The sequence below is a fragment of the Tachysurus vachellii genome, chromosome 24, assembly GCF_030014155.1.
Source record: "Tachysurus vachellii isolate PV-2020 chromosome 24, HZAU_Pvac_v1, whole genome shotgun sequence".
In the NCBI taxonomy this organism is placed as follows: domain Eukaryota; kingdom Metazoa; phylum Chordata; class Actinopteri; order Siluriformes; family Bagridae; genus Tachysurus; species Tachysurus vachellii.
In genome coordinates this window covers 9,387,956-9,409,489 of record NC_083483.1, presented here as the reverse complement: position 1 = coordinate 9,409,489, position 21,534 = coordinate 9,387,956, and the positions used below count along the sequence as shown (strand labels likewise).

Genomic DNA, 21,534 nt, shown 5'->3' with positions numbered 1-21,534 from the left:
TACACCGAAAAGTATATTATGAAATAAAGAAATAGCCCACTACAGACTACTGAAACTACGACGAGATGCTGGAAAGGTCGCGTGACTTGATGAGGTGTTTATCTGCAGATTTTAGGTTGTAAACTCATATTTTTTTTTGCTAGCCAACACAGTATAGTAGATATAATATGGAGGGTAAATGTCAAAACAAAAATAACTTTCCCACCTCAACAGTAAAGATAGACTTTATATAATATTTAGACTTCTCATTAGATGTTATTTTTATGCCATGGTTGGTCTGTTAGATGTTGGTCTGGTCAGAATCATTCACGCTGAAGTTTTTCATACACCACTTCACTATACCACCGCTTTAAAAAATAGCCGTTGTGTCTCGGATCCCGTCTGCCCCCCCACGAAACCTATATGCAAACCAATAACAATTAAAAAAAACCACATTGTAATCTACAAAACTGGCCTCTTGTTATTATAAGAGGCAACTTCTACCTATCCAGATGACACACTGCACACTTTTCCAGCTCAAGGCCACAGGAAGCTTGTAAGCATTAACCTTCGACCTCATTTCCCTGGCTATGCTCAGGATGTTTAATTATGCGGGCCTGGTCAAGCTATGTGTGTGTGTGTGTGTGTGTGTGTGTGTGTGTGTGTGTGTGAGTGCTTGGGGGAGAGAGAGAGCGAAAGAGAACATGTGACTGAGAGGGCACAGGCAGACAATCAACTCCTTTGCAAGCTCTAAATAAGCACTAAATCACAATCATGTCAGTGCAGTCCATAAACAGGGTTGCACCAGGTCACTTGAGCTCTTACATACATTTACAGAGGTCTCCTGGCCCTTCACCTCCAGCCACGCTGCCATCCCCAGCACTCATTGGCTGACCTGTATCCATGGTGATGCTAGCCCCACCCTCCTGTAGTCACACTTGCAGCTCCCTGCCACTCTGTTTACATCTCATTTGCATATGGAAATCTTGTTGCCTCATGACACTGTCACAACAGTGAGTAGGGCTGCGAGTGCACTGCCAGCACTTACACACAAACACACCCACACACACACACACCTATACATTTCTCACATTCACTGGTTTTGACATGTCATCACTCTTCAGATGGCATCATTATTATTTTACTATTTCACTAAAGGATAAGGCTAAAGCATTCATACAATCTTTTCTGTAAACATTATAGTCATTAGAAGATGTTGCCGAACTACCCCGTTATTAGTAAATGCACCATCACCGATCATTTTCTCCAATAAGAAATATTAGCCAGCCGTCTAATGTGTTTCCTGTACAATAGTAATCAGTGACCGCGGTGTGCTAATAAAGATTATAAGCTTATATTATAAGTAAGATTGTACACGGTGTACACTTAAATCACATAAACACGGCAGTCCAAGACATTTGAAACTATTTAACTGGATATTTTAATGATTTTGTGGAGCGATTACTTAATAGATAACTTACTTTATAAATCTGGAGGACAGATTTATCATAACGTTATTGAGAATGCTATATAGCGCTCATTTATTTACATACCAATACTTCTGCACAGAGAGAGAGAGAGAGAGAGAGAGAGAGAGAGAGAGAGAGAGAGAGAGAATCATGGCCATCTGTATTTTGTATTTTAGATACTAAAGAGTCTACTCCAGACACAGCAACTGAAACCACTAATGACATTTCAGCCCCCTCATCACAGTTCCTGCATAGCATGTGTGTGTACTCATAGCTGTGTCTTTGTTTAATCATGTAGGTGTGTGTGTGTGTGTGTGTGTGTGTGTGTGAGGGGGAGGAAAGGCATACACCATGTCAATACTGGTGTGCATAGCTGAAGAGAGTTTGGAGAAAGGTATTGATTTCCTAATTACCCCCCCCGACACACACATACACACCTCTCCCTACAACCCAACACCCCCCCCCCTCTTTTTTTTCCTTTTTTATTTCTTAAAAGCCAAGTGTAGCTAGTCGCTCCATAAAGGTTGCAGGAGAGAAGGGAGAAAATAAAACTCATTGATATTCAAAAGCTTCTTTATCAGGGGGACAGAGTGCTGGCACAAAGTCAAGAGAGAGAGAGAGAGAGAGAGAGAGAGAGAGAGAGAGAGAGAGAGAGCACAAGTGTGTGCATGTGTGCGAGCAAGTTTATAAATGTGTGGTTTTAAGTGGGACCTTGTGTCAGTGGAGACGGTGGAGCCAGAGGAGGAGGGGTGACTATGAGAGCATGTGTCTATTCGCTGTGCATTTACTATGTTAGCGCGAGCCTGTGTGTAAATGTGTGTGTGTTAGCAAGTTTCTTGGTGGTGCTGTGGCTTCTGGCTGTGTTCCAAGCGGGTCGTGGGGCCTAACAGAGAGCAGACTCTTTCAGTGAAGTGGGGAGGAGCTCTTTATTTCTCTCAGTCCCTGTTTCTCTTTGCTACCTGCCTCTTTTCCACAGGATACCTTGCTAGTTGGTCAGTCTCTAAAAATGAAACTCTACAGACTAGCACTTCCTTTGCATTTTTTTTTCACTGAGCATGCAGTATGTTTCCTTCCGCCTTTTTCATGGTCCACCCTAATTCTCTTTCTGCTGTCTGATTTGCCTGCACTGGCACACAATGTGGAAATTCTGGCTGAAGATTACCGTAGATAAAAATGACCATTTAGTTTAATCATCACATTTTGTCCTCTGTTAATACTACCCAGTAGTTGGGGGATTGGGGGAAAAAAGACTAAAATCTTAAATCACTGGGATATTTCCGAAGAACATTTCAATCCAAAGCTTTAATCTCATTCACAGTGAAGAAAGCTGTGGCAAGTTAGAAAGATATTGAATGCACTTAATAAGACATAGTACCGGTATAATCAAATATTTGAGATGATCCACCAAGATTCTGCACCCAAATCTGGATGTTTTACTGTACATTAAAAGTCTAGAATTTATGTGTAAGACAATCAGTCTGATGGCTATTGACAATAGATGCCTTAATTCACATAGCATATCAGCTGATCCAAAAGAAATAGAGGGATCTAAGAAAGAGGACTATTTTTGTCACCCCCTTGCACATCATTTAGATCAAGGCCTGATGCCTCTCGAATGTGCCACTTCCTGTGCAGTTTCCTTGGTTAGCACAATGACTGGCAGAAACACTTACTGGAATATCTTGAGATTTAAAAAAAAAAATAACAACCAGGGTTTGGTTTGAACATGGTGTAGAGGAGGAAGAACTGGGTTACCAAATGCCAAATACCTGGTAAAGTGCGGATACCTGGTAAAGTGCTACAAACAAGAGGCCAATGTTAAATTGCTACTACCATCATGCTTCACCGTGGAGATGGTGTTCTCCGGGTGATAAAGAGTGTTGGACCTTTGCCCACTATAACACTGTTGTACCTAGAAGTCTCATCTAATCTAATCTACCTGTTATGTGTGTCTTCAACATAGCTTTTGGGAAACTCCGAACACAAGTTCATATAACTCTTTGCTCTTCCATGAATCCCATTGTCATAGAGCATGGGCTATATTTGTCCTGTTGATTTGTCCTCTTTTACTGGGCAGGATACCTGTTTATTTTATTTATAAGGATAGATAGTCTGAAGGTTATTGATAACAGTCAGTTTAAATAATATTACAGTATTACTACACTGATGCCAAAGGAGGCGGAGGGGTATTAGTACTGGGACTATTTTTGTCATACCCTTATATTAAAATAAGTACTGATGCCACACTAGTGTGCTGCTTCCTGCATGGCTTGGCTCAGATGGCATGATGACCCAGTGATAGTCTGGCACTAATGCTGACTGGGAGATTTTAAAGTTGAGCTTGATTAAAAAAACTTGTACATGCTGATCTAAGAACTCTGGGCCCAACAGTCACATTGAATCTTTTCATTACTTTGTCATTGACATAGACCACTGTTGTTTTTTATGGCAGTACAATTAAAATATTTATTTCAAATACCCAAGACTCTTTAAATAGTAGAAACCGACACGTGTATGAGGGTCTTCCTGAAGCTATTGTGTGGACAGGTGTGAGTCCAAAGATAAGATGAAGGAAATATAGCAGGCACCAGAACCACATTTCAACAGAACTACTATGTACACCACTAATTAGGAGCATACTGGAGCATCAAGGCCTCAGTTATTGAGCCATATGATCAATTCAGCAAACACTTACATTCAGCGCTGTGACATTCAGCACTTCGAAATGTAATTGAGAGTCGTGCGACATTCGTTCCGCTACAGGGCTCCAAATTAGATTCCCTACAGTCCTTCAGTCTTTTAAAGAAAATCACCCCAGTGGATTCTTGGCACAAGGAAGGCATACGTTTATAATTTCTGTATTAATGTAACCTATAATGTTATGTCCAGCCAGCATTTCCTTATATCTCTTATTGGTAATAGGTGGTACTGAGCTACGTCAAGCATGTGGCCTGATTAAAGCAATGGAACAAAATGGAATTAAGTGTTGAGGCTCAGTGTGGTTACATGTTACATTTGGGAAATTGAGGAACTTAATGTATGTTAAAGACAAAAAAGACTTTTTTGTTTGCTGTTAAACTGTTGTGTGATTGTGCATCATGGAAACAATCCTGAATTCTGCTTCAACGAGAAAGATTATATAGTAAATCCTTATATATCCTGTAAAAGTCAGTAGTTACAAGTTATTGGTCATTTGTATCTCATAATTCTCACCGAGTCCCTCTGGTTTTGTTTCTTTCTGTGGTTTGTGATGGGAAATATTTAGTTATTAATGAATGAATGTGTCTAGAAATCTGCACTGGGGTGTTCACTACACAACACAATAACCTGAATACATGAAAAAGAAAAAATAAATACTAAAATTGGTGAAAGTTTCCCATTTATAGTGAGTTACTTCTACTGAGTAATACTTATGCTCATATTATGTTAGTAAGTTTATAGGAACCCTTTAATTTGAGGTAGCATCATTTTTGGTGGTTTCTTAAAGTAAAATATTTTATGGAAGAGTCTCAAAAATTACCTATAATATAAAAAAAGCCTAAGAAGTTTGTGTCCTCAAATTCCTGTTGGAATGGAACCCGACGTGATCTTCTTCTAGTGTAGCCCATCTGTCTCAAGGTTTGCCATGTTGTGTATTCTAAGATTCTTTTCTGCTCACCATGGATGTATGGAGTGGTTATTTGAGTTATTGTAGCCTTTCTGTCAGTTTAAACAAGCCATTTTCCTCTGACCTCTCTCATCAGTAAGTGGATCCACCAACAGAATTGCTGCTCAATGGATGCTTTTTGTGTTTGTTTTATTTTCTACCATTTTCCAGTTTCCCAGTAAACTTTAGAGACTGTGTTACATGAAGCACATTAGCAGTTTCTGAAAGCTACAAAATTTTCCCCAATGCTGATGTTTAATGTGAGCATTACCTGAAACTCTTGACTTGTAAATCCTGCTACATGATTAGCTAATTAAATAATGGTATGAATGACAGGTTTTTTCAAAATAATGTATGGCAATTATACTGAAAATGAATATTTCATTGAAATAATAGTTTTCTTTCATAATCCACTAGTTGCACTTAATACATTTCTCAGGCTGTGCCTGGTGGATGGCTCAGAAATGGAAAAAAATCAAGAATGGAAAAAATCAAAAAAATAATTTTGCTGCAAACATTTTCGTTCTTGCAATCCAAGCAAAATATATCATTCTTTTTTACACAGGCTGTATTCATTGTAGAATAAAATAATACTAATATTAGACATAGACGTACCTGGATAAGGAATTTGTTCTCTATTACTGTGAAAACAGCAATAAATATCAAATAGTTGCACATTTAGACAGTAGATTTAGCAAATTTTTATATATTCACTATAACCGGTTGAAATAACATTCTCATATATATATATATATATATATAATATTAATTTAATATAATATATAATTTAATATATATATTAAATGTGTGTGATGCTTATGAAAAAATATGCTCATCAAAAAGTCTAGGCTTTACTCGTGTCTGCCTTTGTGTCTTGGGCACTAAAAGATAGATGACAGAAGGGACACCTGCATCTTTAATGTGGTATAAAGGTAGCATGCAGGTGGATGTCATGCCAAGAATCCACCACCATAGCTAACAACAAAAAAAACGCACACAACAACCCCAGGTTCGGTGTCTGACATCTGCAAACCCCCATATAAACACCAACATGGTGGTCTGGTCCTAAACTACTACTGAAGTACTACTACACATACATCCATTTCTCTATGGTGTAGGGTGTAAGATAATATCTTGTGTCTCAGGAACAGGGCTCGGAGGGTGGTGAGGACATGTTGGAATGCTGCACGCTGTCAACTGACTTGTGACTTAGTTCATCTTTGGAGAAGAAGACAGGCATGAACGTTGTAGGTCTGGTATAGTGTTTGTGTATAATGTATGTCAAGGTGTCATGTTGTAGGTGGATGAATGTTGTGAGTAGGGTCTGTGCATAATTTACTCATTGCTATGTAGACGTCGTGTAGAGTTTGTATGGTCTTGTGACAGTGTTTAGTATCCGGTGGTGTAGTAATGTTCCTGAATCCTTCTTTTAAAGGGTGCATTCAGTATTTATTCAACTGTGTGTGTGTACTAGAGAGAGAGAGAGAGAGAGAAAGAGAGAGAGAGAGAGAAATGTTTTCTATTACAATGACAGAGTGTCCAGCAGAATGGAGCGAAGCAGAAACAGTCAGAGTGAGAGGAAAGATGGATGGAACAACTGAGCTATGCACCCTGCCAAAATTGTAGGAAATTAATTAAAAGGAAGAGAGCGGTCCAGGGAGTGAGTTTGTTTTGCTGTGACGTTTGTGTCGACTTGTAAGATTTTGTGTCCTGTTCAGGCAGATAGAACTGCACCAACAGGAAAAAAAACACAGAGAAAGAAGAATATCCCCAACCCAAAACCTAGGTCAGGCACTGAATGCACTGTATAAAATGTTCCTTTATTGGGAGAGATATTAAAACAAGAACGCTAGAAACCCATCACACACATGTGGTTCACGGCTGCCCAAATTAATATTGTTCAATTGCGATCCAACCACAATTCACACACAGGTTAAGTGAATGTATGATTTAATTTTGTAAACAGCAATTATACAGTAATTTGTATTGATTCCTTTTTTGTGTGTTTAATTCATAGCTTTGATGCACTGAATAAATTATGGAGCCTGGTTAAATTGATTGTTATTAGGAGGCTTGCTGATGACAAGCTAATTGATATCTTTTCAATTCATCAGTGCATTTCATTCAGCGGACGAGTTTGTAATTGATATTTGACCCCGGTAGGCAGAGAGAGTATCCGAGCACTTAACGGCAAAGTACTGAGGAGGGGTGTGCTGAGAAGAGCAGGTTACAGAACAGTACTGTTTAGAACTGGAGGACTCTGGGTGAGATTTTTTAATTGTTCATATTTTATTTATAATCATATTGATGCAGAGGGAGAATAGGAACTGCGGATTTTCCATGTTTTGATAAACTTTCGAAAGTGATAATGTCAGTCTACTGGTAACTTTCATTAATTCTTTTCCTGTAAAAATCTTCATGTTCAACTATGAACCATAATTTACAGGAACAGGAATTAATATAATGGAAGAAGAGTTTTTTCAGAATAGATAAATTAGTCTGGCTTTACACATTGTGACTCTGCTTGGGCTAAATTTGTGTCACTAAAAGGATGGAAAAAGTTGCCAAATCTAGCCACAAAGTTTCCATGTTGGCAACACAACTTGATTTAGTAACCGTGTGCTTGTTTTGTTGGTTGGTTTTCTCCCACCTCTCAGAAATGTAAGGGGGTGGATTGGCTAAAATAAATTGCCCCTAGGTGTACATGAGCATGTGAATGTATGTGCATGGTGTCATGTGATGAACTGGTATCCAATTCAGGATATATTTCTGCCTCAAACCCAGTATTCCTGGCTTGGAATCCACCCGGGCCCTGACCAGCATAAAGTGGTTACTGAAAGTGCATGAGTTTTAATGTCAATCTTAGCATCATATCATCGTCTTCCCAACAGCACAATATATATTCATGTATACTCAGACAAAAGGGTCATTTGCGGCTTTGTTTAACGATTTGATCGACGTTCTTAATGGACATTAAACCTCTATAGATAAGAGCATGAACTGACCCTCATCTTTCTACCTGTTCTACCTGAACATCACTCACTGGGATCCGGAGGCTAGTAAAACAACAAAATCTGTGTCCTTGAGTGCTAAGATGTACTTCTACTCTAGATCTAAGAATTTATTTATTGATCTAACTTCAGTTTGCCTGAAACAAAGGGCACTAAACCCTAGTCTCTGATCTTCACTGAAAAGAAACTTTGTGATCCAGAGCAACACCCTTATAGACAGACAAGCTGTTGCATGGAATTATTTTCCCAGAAAGCCTTAATCGACAAAGACATACAAGCATCCAAGATCATTTTAAAGAAAAGCTCCAGTTACTGATCTTCAGATGGATTCACAATGTTGAGTATCAACAGGTGTTTTCATTCCTTTCAACAAGGGAGCATTTTTATTTTTATTAGATGTTGGGTGGAAAGAGTAAATGGATGGCCTATATCCATTTCTGGGGGATTTTGCGTTGGTAAAAGCAGTAAGAGCAATTGCAGGAAAACGTCTTGGGGAATAGTGCACACTCTCAGATGGAGGAAGAGAGATGCTGAGGTTGTAGTTGTTTATAGCTTTTTACCTCTTCTGTCTGCTCTCCCTTTCTGTCTCTTGGGAAGATGTAGTGTTAGGGTTCATGTTCAGGATTCGATTGCAAACAAATGCAGTTAATCCCATGAGCTTTCCACATCCTGCACGTTTACTATTCCACAGAATGAGCAGCAGACATTGTCACCTCCGTGCACGCACATATACACACCCTCAAACACAAACACGCAGACCATTCAGTTAACATTTTATTGTTTGCAAAATAAGAACAAATGTGTTTGCTATTTCCAAGCTTCCTGCTGTGTGCTATTTCTAGCCAGAGATATCGTGTTGTTTAAATAAGTAAACACCTCGCGTCTGTTGTGTTTTGCTCTGTATTTTTTTTATTTATGGAATTTTTGACTCTGGATTGTTTAGCCTCTTGTGATGTGTTTCCTTATAAAATCATCTCAGAGGTTTAGGACAATGTTAGCATTATGCGTTGTAATGTGCAGTAATGTAAAATATCTATAAAAACAGAACTGTTGTTGGGTAGAAACTCCAGCTTAAAAAAATACAAATCAATAACTGGACAACAATTCCAAGCACTCATTCGGTTAAAGCAGAGTGAATGTTTTGTTGTGAGTCAGCAAGTGAGTCTCCTTTCACAACAAAGTGAAGAAGTAAATAACCAATAGCAAGCGATCCCATAAGTGCTTAGGTGAGGTTAAAGGTCAGGAGAGCAAGACCAGGTGTTAGATGGTCATCTGCCCTGAACAGTCTGCTGGCACTTCGTCTGAAGCAAGGACACATTCACAGTCTTGAAGCCAGTCGTCTAGCTATCACTACAGTCTGGAAGTAGTGTGGCTAACAACTGCCTACTATCACAGAAAGGATCATTTGACTGACACTGCAAACAACCAATTACAGACAATATTGTTTATGTGGGATATACAGAGAGACAGTTTGTGACTTTAGTATTGTAAGGTTTGCCTTCCGTTCATTTTAACCTGGATAGAACATTCTGTAATAACACAATTACCTAATAACTTTCAGTAACCACTCATCCTGCTAGTCAGGGTCACAAGGGATTCAGAGCACATCCCACCAACGTAGTCCTGTACTCTCTGTCCTTATGAAACGCAAAGTGCAATATGATTTGTTTCTCAACAAGCCTATATAACTTAACAGACCTTTATATTCTAAAAAGTTAATTTTGTTACATGTAGTACTAGTAGACTAAATCTGTCTGGAAGGCAAGTGATGCTAATAAAAGACTAAAATGATTTTAAGGTAAAAGCAAATCCCGATGAGCACTGATGCTCTATTTACTGTATAATCTCGTCAAATTATGAACGTTTACTGTTGTTTTGGGTACTTGTTCATTCTCTCACCTGGCCAAACCAGCACAGCTGAATATAAATAGGTCGGGAAAACATTAACTAATTTGCATGACATGCTACATGACTGATATCTGTTTTTGTGACTGATCTAACCTGTAATGCTAGGGCATTAGAAAAGATCCCAACATTATCAGTCAACACTTCTTTAACTTTAGAGAATGCCTACCAGATGTTTGCTGGCTAAGTTTCTTTTAAGACATCTACATAACTTAATTTTGCCTGTACTTATGGCTTTCTTGTGTATTGTTCCCAAAGCTTTCCTGGTTCACTGTGTGACATCAATGGTTCGACAAAGCTCAAATGAACACAAATGACTGCAGAACTACATTAATCCATCAGGCATCACGGCAAAGAAAAAGACTTTTAATTCACCGCCAGCAGCGAGAAGAGAGGGTGAGAAAATGTGCTACGGACTCGGTACGAGCAAAGATGCTGGAAGGATTTGTACTGAATACTTTGTTTTGTTTCGAACCAAGCAAAAGCTTGCAGATAGTATGAAATAATTAAAGTATTTTTAGCGAGATTGAACATTTTAGGATGGTTGAGATGAAACAGGGAATAGGATTCTAGGATTGATTGTGTTGTGACACTTTTTTCTAGCACACGTATCTGGCTAAGAAAAGTGTACGGTTTTCACAAACTTTCCCCACTGAACTGCCAACTTATTAAATGATTCTAATAGATGTGGCCAGGTACTTACCGGGAAAAGAGGCATAGAGAAGGGTTTATGAAGCTTATAATATACATTGTCATCATTCTTGGCCAGGAATCAGAAGGAAACCAATTTGCTCAGGTTGGTATGCGTATGTATGTGTAGGGGCATTAAAACAACTTTAGCTAATCACTTTGGCTAAGCATCTGGGAGTTCATGAGTATGGGAAGAGCAGTTACTTTCCCCCATGCACATGCGCTATCATATGGATAGCATCCTGAAAAGAGGTGGTGCCTTAAAATGTTTTGAAGGATGCACATACCACTCTCATACAGTAGGAGCAAACCTAACTAATGAAGCAGGTACTGCAATAGGGATGCATAGGAATTACCTATGACTAAAAAAAGGGCATAAACATGGAATAAAAAGATTTTACTTGACTTTTCTCATTCAAGAAAATATTGCATTATCATTATGCAACCAAACTGAGAGAAGTAGTATAGTACCACAAGAGTATTTGGGATTTATTTTGTGCATATTCGTTAGATCTTTTTCATAAAATAAGTGCCTAGGAGATGGGATGAATTAATAAATAGAGACAAAGCATCTAATGGTACAAAGCAACATGTACTGGTTTGTTTTGGTGAGAAAGTCATACCATTATTGTCCTGTCTGCTTGCACAAAACTGACAACTCTTCCTAGACGACATACAGTGCGTTATATGTAAATTAGTGACGAATTGTGCAATAATTGTAGGGATATGTCGATGTCATGCAAGCTCGTGTATCGATTTGTGTGTGTAGACTTGACCCAGAATCACTACGTACAGTGTGGACTGAACCATTAAGGAGGTGTATGGGGGGGGAGCCAGCTCACGTCAGGGGGACTTTCCTGCTTAAATAAAGCTAAGTTAGTGCTGTGAACTGTTTATAAAATCTTTTTTTTTTAAAGTAAGGACCTCATAGGTAGACTGTGTATCGGTGATTTAGTTGGTTATAAAGATAGTTGGTTATAGGCAGCAGATTTCCGGTGCAGGGACGTGATAACGTGGTGTTTCTGTGTCTCCACGTTGTAAAACAGATCAGCTTTTTTTTTATTTAGACGTGTTAACAACATTACCTAACAGTTCAGGGTGAAGGGTTTGAAGGGAATTGGTCTTGGAGCGTTAGGAATTTTGGAGGAGTGCCTTCATTTTCGGTTCAAATTGCGCAAGAAGATTTGCACAGATCGAGTCATTTCTTCTTCAACACACACACACACACACACACACACACACACACACACACACACACACACACACACACACACACACACACACGGGCTTTATAGCCTATACATATCCCTACCACCGGTTCACAAGGATCCCCGCTGCAGAATAAACAATTATCAGCTGTGTGTGTTGTTTAACGTAATGTAACAGTGCTGCAATGTTTGATTATTTGATCCATTCTGACGTCACAGTCTTGAGATCATCTATTTCTGTTGCGAGTGCGTTTACAGACACGGGTTAAAAATAAAAAAAGCCCGAGTTAAATCGTGATCGTTTAACAGCTTTGTATTTCATGATCGCCGCCATTTCCACACTCACTCACACACACGCACACACTCTCACTCTTACACAGTCACACACTCGCTCTCTCTCACACACACACAGTCACACACACAGTCACACACTCGCTCTCTCTGTCTGTCTCTCTCTCACTCACACACACACACACAGTCACACACTCGCTCGCTCTCTGTCTGTCTGTCTGTCTGTCTCTCTCTCTCTCTCTCTCTCTCTCTCTCACACTCACACACACACACACACACACACACACACACACACACACACACACACACAGAGAGAAATATCCCTGCTGAGGTTGTAGCTGGGCTTTCTTGTGCTCTCGCCTGGGTTAGTAAGAGCCTGCTGTTCAGCTACACCCCTCCCCCAGCCTTGGCGAAACAGGAACAACTTCTTTGAGAGCGAAAGAGAGCAAGAGAGGGAAAAAAAAGAAAAGAGAAGAGAGAAGGCTGCACAAGTTTTGGAGACTTGGAGCAGCTATGTAGCCTCCACTTGGCTTTCCATTTGGGAGCTGAGATTTGTTTTGCTCTGACTCGTCGCTTATTCTTCTGGATTTTTTATTATTTACTTTTTTTTGTTTTGTTTTTGCTCTGCTCTTTGTTTGTTTGTCGATGGTTTTCTTGTCTGTTTCTTTTTGGGGGAAAAAATGGGCGACTTACCTCGAGGAATATAATTGTTGTTGGAGGGGGAGCTGTGGCTTGTGGAATACTTTACCTTTTAACAGAGAATGGGATTAGCAGAGGAGCGACTCAGCACCGTGTTGGGTTTTGATCCAATTTTAATGGCACCTGAGGAACCGAAAGACTTTTGTCTGGAGTAGCTTTGTGTACGAGTGTCTGTCTCGATATGATATAACATGGTAAGGCTCGGTTTTTTTTTTTTTTTTTTTTTTGCTTTCGATCCCTTTTTGAAACCGTCCTAACTTTCTTCTCCAACACGTTTTGGCTTCTCTCCCATTCAACATTTTAGAAACCCTAAAAGACAGAAATGAGATTTACAACATCATGAACGTTCAAAAAAAACATGTATAGAAGTATCCTAAGTTTGCTCTGTACTTAGTTCAACCCTTCATACCTTTTTATTTGTTTTTTTTCTCTTCCTCCTTTTCAAAGTACCATTTTAACCCGAGATGCTAAAAGCAACCTTAACGCCGTTTTAGCTTCTTTACACCACTTTAGAAACGTCCATATCGATAATCCTCAATGAAATAACGCTAACTAAAGTCGTTTATTCCACAAAAGAAGCTTTCTTTGTATTAAAACGACTCACTTTTCCTCATTATTTTTCACCTCAAGTTTTTTTTTTTGTTGTCCCGTTTGGAGAATCCATTCAGGTCTGAAAAAGGAAGTCTGAGGCCGTTTCTGGATTTATTTACCTCTCTTCGTTATAACCTTCTCATCACTATAATCCTTCATAGCAACATTTTCCACATTCAGTTCCAATAACTAAACAGTTATAGATATTTTTTCCTACACGAAGATGGACGCCTGCTTTGACTCGATTGTTGACTTAGCCTAGCCTACAAAACAAACGGTGTTTTGTTGCGCGTGGCCCCTCGTCTCGAGCGCATTGGCATGCTAATGCTAACTCGACATCTCACAATCTACATATTTATTTTATTTCCATCAAACGTACGCATCGTGAATCATTTTTAGTCGTACGTGAAACGAAATAGTCACTTTAATAAACTCAACACGATGAAAGATTGTATAGTTTGAGCCTGTGTCTTCTTTAATGATGCTTTACTGATTGTTTGGAAAAGAAACCAAACATTTGGTGGATTTATTCTTCCAAATGAATCATATTTGTTATAATAAAGCTCTAGTTTTTAGTACGTCACCTCAGATACTGATGTATTCACGACCAATTTAGCTTTTTTTTTACTTCAATACTTCATGTCATGAGAAATGGTCATTTTATACAGAATTATTAGTTATTTTACCACAATACAGAGATTTGGTTTACAGATGTAACTCAGGGATTATGTTATTACCATAACATCATGTCTTTGTGTGTAAATTGGCAACTACATCTGCATTTTAATCTTTATAGTTGAAATGATCTTCGCAGGCTTTCGAGATTTTTTTTGTTGTAAAATACAAAAAAAAAAATAGTTTGCTTTCTTGATATGTTGGTCTATTTTGGTTAACCTTTTACCAACGATGCTGGTGGACAGCCATGTGAAGAGAGCAGTGCAGCAGGGCTTTAGTACTTTATTCTGGCCAATTCAGCTTAAACAGTTTGGGATCCAAAGCTTTAGGTTTTACCCATTGGTAATGCCCATTGGTAATGCCGTCGTTCATGTCATCTCTTAGATCTTTAACTAGCTGAGCCAAATCTCAGGTGCAACTCTGCTATGTTTGCTTGCCATGATTGATTGATTGATTGATTAGTTTATAGACACTAGCAGTGAAACCTGATGATGTGAAATGAATGAATTTTGGTTCTCCTATTAAACCCATTGTAACTGCTAACTATTTCCTCCTATGATGTCAGCATGGTACACATTAAGCTAGCAGGAATAAAGAAAATATAGCATCAACCAGAATCAGTAAGCAAAACACCTGTTTTAAAATAAACCTGCTTGTTTTGTGCTTAAGATTTAAGCTCACACTTGTAAAATTCATTATTTTGCAATACTGCATTGTTTTATGCAATAGTTTGTTCTGCTGTACACATAGTCATAGTATTTAAAGAACACACTATCTATATTGTTATTGTGTTATGTTAGAGCTATTCCTGGTTTCTTTATGGTATAACTTCACATCTATGCTTGAACATGTTGCATTGCTGTATTCCCTGTTTGTCATGATTTGAATAACAAAATAGGCACATGGTAATAAACCATTAATTTTTTTGTTCCAACTGAAAAACCAGTAATCATTTTTTGCAGTGCTATATATATATATATAGACACACACTATAATATTTGAATGAAATCAAGTTTGATTTATTGTTTTATTTTGAAGCATGTGAAAAACAAAACAAAAATAGTAAAGTATGGAAATGCACATGGAAATGACAGGTGTTCCTACCAGTTCTTCCTTATCATATTACGCAAGATTATGTTTTTTAAGTAGAGCCAAAGGAGCAAAGCCAAAGGAGCAAAGGAGTGCCTTTCTGGTTTGTGAGTTGTTGTTGAATGGAATACCCACTGCATCTATCCACAAACTGAGTCATATAATTGCTGCCATAGCTTTTGGTTTTGGAGATTAGCATGTGGTGGAATATGTTAAATGGGTTCAAAAGTAGATAGTTCTCCAGGGGTTTTCTTCAATTTGCCTTGGCACACATCCTGACGGTTTTGGGGTTCCTTTGGCCACGGGCACATTGCATGTTGGCCCTGTAGGTCTGTGGGTCTTGTGTACATGGTTACAAAACATTCTGTGGACTGGACTTTGTATGCAGCTTGTGTAGACCCTTAATGTTTTTTGACAATTATTTTTTTTTTCTCCAAGTCTTATGATATTAAATGAACTAACCTCTGCTGTCATTTTAGTACAACCTCTTCTTGCTTTGTCTCTTGCTTTGTCTTGATGTTCTGTTTTTGTGAATTGGATATTTCAGCATTATAATTAGTGAAACATAATATATATTTTTTTTTATGATAAGCAGTAAGCAAACCGTGAGAACATGGAATACGAGGTCCTGTTCATGTTTTCGACATAACCGTGTACGTAATGTAATACATCTGGCAGCTGAATTCTATAAAAGTTAGTTTGTTGTCTTTCAGAACACCATATCACTAGAAAAGAAAGTTGGCCTTACTGTATTTCTGTCTTCCACAGGTTTGTCTATGACCGAGAAGTTACGCTTACTTTTGACCTGATTCCCTGGACCTTTGTTCCTTCACACATCACTTCAGGCACTGGTTTACTCCACATCCACACACGCACACAATAAAAGGGAATCTACTGGAAGTTGCTGCAGATGTGGAGGAGTCGGTGATTGTGAGACCCCGGGGTCATTCGAGGTAAAGTAACCACAACAACACACACTCATTCATTCACATAATTGAATACAAGCAGGATTTTGTTGAGGAAGAGTGCTTGTGATTTTAAAGCTAATTGACAATTAGACAATTTTTTATATATATATATATATATATATATATATATATATATATATATATATATATATATATATATATATATATATATATATATATATATATATATATATAATGTGTATATATATATATATATATATATATATATATATATATATATATATATATATATATATATATATATATATATAATGTATATATATATATATATATATATATATATATAATGTATATATATTTTGGTAATGATCCTGAAATAAGTCACCTACATCCAGGGCGTTAAGGAATATTTTATTTAGTGGTGATATTTATTGGTTGTTGTCATATGCTCCTAGCAATGAACACCTCGTGCTGAGAATTATGTTTATGTACTTTGTTTAAACAGTATCTTTTAATATTGTGTGAGGCCAGCTGCAGTGAGTGCACAGAGTTGTATCAGTGAGCTAAAAGAGTCCTGAAATGCACTTGAAAATTGTAGCCCCGGTGCAAAGAATTACACGTCTCAGTGCTCGCAGAGGTGAAGTGCTCGCTTTTCTCTGCCCGCTAGCTTGCAAGTTGTGTTGCATGATGTTTAAAGATGACTAGAAAAGTATGGTATACGTTTAATAATCATTAATGTTCTATACACTGTCAGGCTTTTGAAAAATGTTTATTATTGATGAGCTAATTGAAGATCTAATTTTCTGGCTAAAGCAACCCATGGCACATGGCAGAGTTTTAGACAAACAGAAACATGCAAAGTTTTTGAAGAAGAGAAGGCAGGATTTTTAGCAGTGGTTTCTCTGATGGTTTTATTCGTAAAAAATAAAAAACGCTCAAGCCAGACTCTATTTTAATGTATATTGTGTAAAAATATTTAGAATGAAGAGGCAGCATGTGCCAGTGTGGGGAGGGACTGGAGTGTGTTTGTGTGTGTGGGGACCATTCGCCAGTGGGGTTGAGCACCCTATGGACAGTGCAGACTGTTTCTGTCTGCAGGTCATTTCCAAGGCCTCACCTTCTCTCCTGCATCCATTCATTACTGTCAAATACACACACACACACAAGCACACACTCCCTCTGTTTCTTTGCCTCTTTCTCAAAGGACATAGGTTTAATCACTGCAACTGAATTCTAGCTCACTATATCCTCAACTAATGGACCTGTGTGTGTTGTGTATAGGCATGGTGGGAGGCTGCATGGTGTGTGTGCTAATTGCGTGCAGTTTCCGTGTAACGCTAGCCTCGTTTACTTCCACGCTCTTTGATTAACTGCATCACTCCCATTAAGGTGTTTGTGTTTAGGTTGTGGCCAGCATTCAGCTTCGTTACAGCTGCTAATTAAGGGCCATTATAATTAACTTGCGGGAAGGAGAGCTATATTAGCCCTCTGCCTGCCGTTGGACCTTTTAACAGCTCAAACCAGAGCTTTAATCACTAGATTTTCCTTGTTTGTATCATTTGTTTACAGTGGGTAATTCGACCCAACAACAACTAAGAGATATTAGTTCTTCTCCTTCAGAATGACGAAAGGCATGTTTTGTTAAGCTCAATTAAACCTGCACGCATGGAAGAAACCAATTAGAGAAGCTCACTTATCTGGTCCTGCTTGTAACGTGCATTCTTGGAGGTCGGTTTCAGCTAGTCACGCAAAAATGAACCATTTTCTGTTGGAAGAACAGAAATTACGTTCGTAAAGGCTGACTTGGTGCCTATAGAGGTTTTTTTGATATCTTTCCATTCATGCAAAGATATGACTTCAGGGTCAAAGAGACGACAGGCGTCAGCTCTTTCAGCATACAGAGAATTGACTGTTTAATGTCAGTTATTATGGAGTTAAAAGAATGATGTACTGGTGTTATGTTGAGTGTAAGTATACACGTACATGTTTAGTGTTTTCTAGAAGTCTGTTTCTAGAAGAAAATGTCATGTTTTAATACATTAATATTAGCCCTGACCCTGACTAAAAAGCTCTTAATAGTAGCAGTACAGTACCTTAATGTGTAACGTTACTGTGTTCATTCTTTTTTGGCATCGATGTGCTTTCAGAGCTGTAAGAAAGTCATTAATGTTAAATGATTCTTTGACAAATGAGCTACCTGGCATACATTGTGGTGCACACATCTGTTCTGCCAAAGCAGAGCTTCGCAAAGCTGCACACAAAGCTTCAATTTCTGATAGTTTGTTAATTGGTGAGTGTGAAGGCTGTGAGACGCTTGGTTGGAATCTATGGTTGTAGTTTATAGTGTTTCACCTTAGTTTATATCATAAGGCAGTGTTTCACCTTAGTTTATATCATAAGGCAGTGTTTCACCTTAGTTTATATCATATGAGCATCGATATTCAGTGAATTTTTTGTAAATAGTTATATTTGTCTAATAGTAACTTTAAAGCATGGGTGATGTTTCTAAGCACATTAGCAGGCTTTTGCCAGCTGGACGTTTGTATGTATCTTTGATGCCAATAAAGACTGTCTTCATATTATTCAAAAAGTCTTAGTGTGGACAAGCCCTAAATTTCTAGACAGCAGGCAATTAAAAGCTTCAGGCTGCTGTTCAGTTCCATTTTTTTAGCAGCATTGACGAGGCTAAAAAAGTGGTTGCTTATGTTAGCTAGTTCACTAGTTAATACAGAAATGACATGCGACACTGGAAAAAGTGTGTGTTCGTGTTTTTACTCCCTCAGCAAAAACTCCTCCGGTTGTTGGCGAACGCTTTAGATGATCTGAGATTTGATTTTTCTGTCCTTGCGCTGCGAGTGAAGGATATGATTTCAATCTGATAAGCATCTTCATTTTCTCTCAGCATGTTTAACCATGATGGCACAGCATGTATCTGTTTGGCAGCTTTGCACATAACATTATTGTGCTCGGCTTCATCAGCGTTTCCAGTTTTTTGATTCAGAAAAGACCACCTGTCATCCATGCAAGCTAATATCTGCTTATTAAAAATGCTTCTACTGACAGCCAGATCGCGTTTCGTGGTGGTGGTGTGGTTTAGAACAATGTGTGTGCGTTATAGTTATATCATGAACATGTGTCACGCCACCATGAAGCTTCACATTCTTATGGTCGTTGCTGGGCAACTACAAATAAAATAAATAAAATCGTCCTGGTCACCTTGGTAAAACCTATTTGCAGCAACTTAAAGTATATTTTTTTGGTTATATGTTGCTCATTGACAACGAACGAACAAATTTGCGGCGTACGTTTACGAACAGATTTGTGGCCCGATATTACGACACATCGAAGCGAATCAACAATACGTTACAGCAACACGGAGCTTGCTTCTGGATGGGCTGGACAGGGGACATTCAGTGACCTTGTGAGTAAATAAATAAACAAACAGATCATGTACTTTAAAATCTATGCAATTTGAGAGACAAGACAAGCTTCAGGCAACCATCGTCAACTTTATTGAGGTTGTATTGTATTTGTTTAATATGGACTGATGATTTTAATCTCTGTCTCATATTTAACAAATCAATTTTTATTCTGTACCGTGGAACCTCGAGAGGGCAGACAGATGAACAAGAATTTATACGCAAATAGTGAGAAGAAAATTAGCAGACAAAAGTTGAAATTTGGACAGTGGAACGAATCCATTGATGCTACAACCCCAAACACAAGATCACAAACGTTTTGTTATCAGTATTTGTATATAAACTGTTCAGAAGTACCACTGTAGGTTACGTGTACGCTTAAGAAATGTTCCGATTTGGTTCTAAAGTGTGAACAAAAAACAAAACACTGTACAAAAGGACATAATCAGGAGCTTGTTCAGGAACATCAGCTTCAGCTTCAGTTTTTTTAATTTGAAAAAAAAAATGACAATGTGGGAACAGCAATGATTGTTGTTGTTGGGTTTTTTTTTTTGTTTGTTTTTTTTTTGTAGTTTTGCTTTGGAAACTTTCATTTTTCAGCACCAGAAAAAACACCAATGACATATGAAAAAGTTGCTGATTAGACAAATTCATGATGTGAGCAGTAAAAATAGTCATAAGAACTGGGGAAATACTGGAACTATAGCATTTAGAAATGTCTGTTGTACATATTTGGTTATGGGTGTTTTCTTGACCAATTCCCATCCAGCATGGCTTTCTCTCTTATCATACAACAGCTACCAACTGAGGGGAGTGAACCCCCACTTCTGCCCTCTTTCACATACATGAGAGAGAGAGAGAGAGATTGATATTGAGAGAGAGGTTGATTCATCTTTCTTTCCCACCCAGAGCACAAGGCTAATTTTGCTGTCCTGGACAAGACTGTGGTGGTGTTTGGATTCAAGCTTGAATAGTCTGTATATTGTAGTGAATTCTTCTCTTTCACTTCACTGGATTCCTGGGACTGAGTAGATCTAGATCAGGTTCCTAAGGTTTCCGAACCTACGGACTTTCACTTCTGACCAGACAACCCTACTCTAGCCAAGCTTAGCATCTTCTGGTTGGACTTTGGGATTTTAGAACAGTTAGGCCATCCAAAAGGGTCGGTAGGTCTATATATATTTTTTTTTTCAAGTTTCAACGTAAAAGAAAAGTACAATTTTGGTGATGGTGATTACGTAGGTATGAACTTAAACAAATTAGCATATTGTGACGTCACTGACTGGGTCTTCAACCCGTGCCTTCATTCACATTTCTGTTGTAAAAAGAGAAACATTGTGCAGAAGTATTATTTGCTGTGTGTCCGAAGTTGCAGTTGCTGTGTGACGCGCTCAGAGAGAAAGCCGTTAAAATCAATTTCCTATTTTCGTTTTCAAAACTTGTGTTGGTTGATCCAATCGATTCATGCAATAGATTTTCGAACAATAGAATTTGTATTAGTTGTTTGAAGAGTAAAAAAAAAAATAAAAAATTGCTCGGTCTTAACGCAAATTTACAAACGGCAAGTCGGTCGGACTTAAAGCAAAAAAAATAAAATTTGAGTCGGTCCTAAATTGACAGGGCCGGTCGGGTTACGGCAAACAAGGATATTTTTAAGGATGGCCTTACAGGATCAAATTTTTAAGGTAGATAGTTTTGCTCTTGTATAAACGATTGTCTTCCACACCAGAACTTCAGATTGTCCTATCAATCCTCTTAGCTCAAATATTCCCATTTGCTAACAAGGCAGATTTCTCCTTTAATTTCCTCACCCCTCAGCCGTGTGTCTCTGTGTGTCTCTGTGTGTCTCTGTGTGTCTCTGTGTGTCTCTGTGTGTGTGTGTCTGTGTGTGTGTGTGTGTGCGTGCGCGCTAATGAATCACACACCAACCTCT

The 21,534-nt window shown here is 38.3% G+C and overlaps 1 protein-coding gene across 4 annotated transcripts in view; it reads left to right on the top strand.

The window, feature by feature from the left end:
* The window catches only part of bcl9 (BCL9 transcription coactivator), a 92,369-nt gene that overhangs the window by 40,253 nt on the left and 30,582 nt on the right, over window positions 1–21,534 (top strand). For 2 of the 4 annotated variants that reach the window (XM_060860702.1, XM_060860699.1), the window contains exons 1-2: window positions 12,500–13,092; window positions 16,022–16,206. The gene's annotated coding sequence lies outside the window, so the exon portion shown is untranslated. Of the gene's footprint in view, window positions 1–12,499; window positions 13,093–16,021; window positions 16,207–21,534 lie in introns of those variants that run through there. The other 2 variants (XM_060860703.1, XM_060860701.1) reach the window with 2 other exon arrangements.